Source organism: Priapulus caudatus, unplaced genomic scaffold, assembly GCF_000485595.1.
Source record: "Priapulus caudatus unplaced genomic scaffold, Priapulus_caudatus-5.0.1 Scaffold1056, whole genome shotgun sequence".
NCBI classification, from domain to species: domain Eukaryota; kingdom Metazoa; phylum Priapulida; class Priapulimorpha; order Priapulimorphida; family Priapulidae; genus Priapulus; species Priapulus caudatus.
Genome location: NW_014578117.1, coordinates 89109 through 93718, shown reverse-complemented (window position 1 = coordinate 93718; position 4610 = coordinate 89109). Strand labels below are relative to the sequence as shown.

General features: G+C 40.3%; 1 long non-coding RNA gene across 1 annotated transcript in view; it reads left to right on the top strand.

Annotated features, from left to right (window-relative positions):
* Positions 1 to 852: 852 nt before the first annotated feature.
* The window catches only part of LOC106815173, a 13263-nt gene continuing 9505 nt past the window's right edge, over positions 853 to 4610 (top strand). Inside the window, exons 1-2 of the long non-coding RNA XR_001394710.1 lie at positions 853 to 970; positions 4416 to 4418. This is a non-coding gene — a long non-coding RNA (uncharacterized LOC106815173). The remainder of the gene's footprint in view (positions 971 to 4415; positions 4419 to 4610) is intronic.

The following is a 4610-nucleotide window of genomic DNA, read 5'->3' as shown; positions in this document are numbered from 1 at the left end:
GACAGGCCGGGCGTTGACGAATTCGGCCTTCGCCAAGGCCATCAATACCGGCTGGCAAGTTCGAAAAAGAATCACCCAAACTCCTGCCTAAGATCAGTGCGTCTCATGTCTGAAAAGCGGCTGTTACAGCACTGCGCAACGAGGGCGCATCACGGGACGACGAAGAAGAACTTGCTCATCACATGCCATTCCGTGAAAACAGCCGACAAACACTATGACCTAACGTTAGGGATCAAGAAAACGGTTGGAGCAACCTCTCACGTGCGAAACCCATTTGAAATTACCAATGAGGGAAAAGTATCGAGTGAATCTGAGGAGGATGAAACACCAATATACGAATCATCAAACGGCGGCGCAATTTCCCACAACAGACGAAAACTTTGGAATAAATGATGTCCGTCTGTTGCTCCGAGCGACATTACAACTAATGAGTGACAAGGTTAAACATAAGGAAACAAAGCTAAAAGAAAAAGAAGTCCGAAAAGTCATCGAGGAATCTGGACCAGCATTTCGGCATTTGCTAGAAAAATACCGTACATCTCAGCTAACAGATAGAGTTCGATACGAAATAAAGAAGCTCCGCAAACTGAGCAATGTTTAAGAACATACTAAGCTCCGTCAGAAATAGCATACGCTGTTCAAATAGTAGCTAGTCTAAATAGTTTTGTTGAATATTGTTGAAAACAAGTTTTAACTTGTGTTATTCTGTTAGTATTGTATTATATTTTATCATTGTATGTTAAATGTTATTTTCATGTTATTGTGTTATTTGATGTTAACGGTTATTAGTATTGTAATGTTCAACTTAATAAAAAAAAAGGTTATTTGTCCGTAACCAACGGTTGAACCTCCGCAAACGAACTCGGAGACATCGGCGGTAGTCCCGGGAAGAGTTGTCTTTTCTTTGTAAGGGGCGCACTCCCTGGAATCGGTTTGCCTGGAGATAGGGATGTTGTTTCCGTAAAGCACCGTACCGTGCCGGATCATACCCATATCCGAAGCAGGTCTCCAAGTTGAACAGCCTCTTGTCGATAGAGGGCTGCAGTTTCAAAAAGAAAAGGGGGGAGACGGCACTTAATTTTGACCCCCCACCAATAAAACTGAATTTTTAATAACCCCAACCACCAATAATAAATTAGTTGATGAAAAAGCCTTGTATTACCAGAAACGACTACCAATAGTGCATTTTTGCTGACCCCAACCATCCATAATTATTGCCATATTACCCCGCCCCCCAACCCCCACATCTGTTTCTTTCTGGAATAGCTCTTAGGCAGGATTCTACATGGATAATTATTAAATTTTACAAAATTTTGCTAAATTATCGAGATGAAAAAAAGTGTGCATCAGCTTATCATGTGTGTTTACTAAATGGCTGTCACAGAAAATTAAGGTTGTCTACACATTTTTATAGACTGGTCATGTCAAAACGCCAACCGCTTGCTTAGATCTGATACAAGATATACAGTAAGAAACAGGATGTTATAATTGAAGACTACTGTAGATTTAGACTAGAAATGAAATGGTGAATATAGGCAACCGTCATTCAAGTGAATACTTTCTAGGGCCATTTTAACTTGCAAATATTTGCAAATAAATTTCAGCTCTACCAGAACATGGAATCCAGCTCGAGTATGGACAGAGCAGTCAAAATTGACAGATCACAGACAGATGCAGAAGGATGACCAAAAACGTCCATCAGCATTGGATGATCCAGAAACACAAAACCCATCAATCTCATCAGTCTCTGCAGAGAATTCACTAAAATTTGATATCCCAGATAAAGTTGATGGGAAATGATCTACACTGTTCCAAATGATGTAAGTTGAATTATGTATCCTATTATTAATTTGCAGACCGATTGTGGGTGTATTTGTTTGAACGCTATCCTCACAGGCCACTGGATTGATCCAGACCAAATTTAACTTCAGTCGTAGGTAGTGGATCGATGGCAATCGCTTAGCAACTCCCTCATAATGGGCAAATTTCCACTAAAAATGAAGGTTTTTTGCTCAGAATGGAATTTAAATGTCTAAAGTATAATTTTTAGCTCACCTTGACAACGTCAAGATGAGCTATTGTCATGGCACGTCGTCCGTCGTACGTTCATCCGTCCATCCATCCATCCGGTAACCGGAAGCACACGTATTTTTTTGTTTGGCCTTATGTGTTATAATATTCATTATAAATTATTTTAGTCAAAAGGTCAGCCCAAAGTAAAACTTGTGGAAGGAGAAGAAGTGTACCTCACTCAAGCACAGATAGACATGTCAGTAGGGAAAACTGCAGAATTGTCATTAAGAAACCTGGTTACCTGTCTGTTCAACCTAAGAACGCTAGCATCATGCAAGGCATAGAAAAACAAATCCAAGTCGGACTATACACCATTACCAGCTGATGATATACGAGCTGTCAGAGGTAAATATCCTATTTCATTAATATTCAGCAACCATTTGGATCAAGTACACTGGGTACAAGGGTGCATCCTATGGGGATCGCCAGGACAACCGCTTAACACCAAGAACACTTGGGAGATATTCCTCTTACGATTCTTTACAATAAATGTGCGGTTTGGTGGCAAATTAAATTTCAAACCTAGACATGCACACACTTGTAAATGGCTGGCTCCACTAAAGCAAACCAATTTGCATTCAGCAGTAGTAGAAATGCATATTTTGGGCCTGTTCCAGCAGTACCGGTAATAGTTAGTAATTTTGACATTTTGCATTTCAGAGTACATCATGGAAAAGTTCCCTAAAGAGAAGAATTTTTGACTACATTGCAGTAATCAATTCAAAATGCACTGGGGCACGCCGTACAATTAAAAAAATGGACACTAAATAAAGTGATCTAAATGGACAGTAGCTTCCAAGAAATTTGCATTTCATTTATAAATACCAAATTTTATCATTAATTTTAATCCTTGGAAGTAATTCAGTAATTCATCTTCATTTTTGATTCTAAATAAAGTAGGATGAAGTGGGTGAGGCCCCTTTATAGTGTAACCTGATTGTTGTAAAATTTTGGGGAATATCTGAGCTTGCGCTTGGGTTACTTCAATCAAATCTGAGCTTGCGCTTGGGTTACTTCAATCAAATCTGAGCCTGCACATGTCTCCAATCCAAACCCGAGCCTGCACAGGTTTTTCAATCGAAACCTGTCGAGCCTGCAGGTTAATTCAATCAAACCTGAGCTTGCACAGGTGTTTCAATCCAAACCTGAGCATGCACAGGTTTTCAATCCAAATCTGAGCTGCTCAAGTTATCGATTCAAACCTGTGCCAGCACATGTTTTGAAACCTGAGCAAACTAGAAAATTCCTGAGCCAAAAGCTATAGCTGATCCTGAGCAGGCTTATGAATTTACGTGCCAACTCAGGTTTTGTTCATTTCCTGTGCACAAAATCTGAGCCTGCTTATGTTTGAATCAATGCAAAATATGAGTGGCACAGGAAAAAGTCTAATTCAATTAAACATGTGCCATCTAAATTACGCATGTTTTGAAACCTGTGCCACAACCCTGAGCCACAAACATGTGCTGCACAGAAAATATTTCGAGCTGGGAAGGCAGACCAAGGTTTCCATGTTGACTCAGTCCGAATGCACGTAAATCCAAACGTCGAAAACGTGTTCACAAACACGACAGGCCGGGCGTTGACGAATTCGGCCTTCGCCAAGGCCATCAATACCGGCTGGCAAGAGTTCAAAAAAGAATCACCCAAACTCCTGCCTAAGATCAGTGCGTCTCATGTCTGAAAATCGGCTGTTACAGCACTGCGCAACGAGGGCGCATCACGGAACGAAGAAGAAGAACTTGCTCATCACATGTGCCATTCCGTGAAAACAGCCGACAAACACTATGACCTAACGTTAGGGATCAAGAAAACGGTTGGAGCAACCTCTCACGTGCGAAACCTATTTGGAATTACCAATGAGGGAAAAGTATCGAGTGAATCTGAAGAGGATGAAACACCAATATACGAATCACCGAACGTCGGCGCAATTTCCCACAACAGACGAAACTTTGGAATAAATGATGTCCGTCTGTTGCTCCGAGCGACATTACAACTAATGAGTGACAAGTCCGAAAAGTCATCGAGGAATCTGGACCAGCATTTCGGCATTTGCTAGAAAAATACCGTACAGCTCAGCTAACAGATAGAGTTTGATACGAAATAAAGAAGCTCCGCAAACTGAGCAATGTTCAAGAGCATACTAATTGCTCCGTCAGCAAGAGCATACGCTGTTCAAATAGTAGCTAGTCGTGTTTTGTTTAATATTTCTATTTACCAACGAATTTTAACTTGTGTTATTCCGTTAGTATTGTATTATATTTTATCATTGTATGTTAAATATTATTTTCATGTTATTATGTTAAATATTATTTGCATGTTATTATGTTATTTGATGTTAACAGGCGGTGATCCTGTAATTGATTGTGCGTGTTGTTAGTGTATTACTGTATTATAATGTTCATCTTAATAAACAAAACAGGTTATTTGTCCATAACCAACGGTTGAACCTCCGCAAACGAACTTGGAGACGTCGGCGGTAGTCCCGGGAAGAGTTGTCTTTTCTTTGTAAGGGGCGCACTCCCTGGAATCGGTTTGCC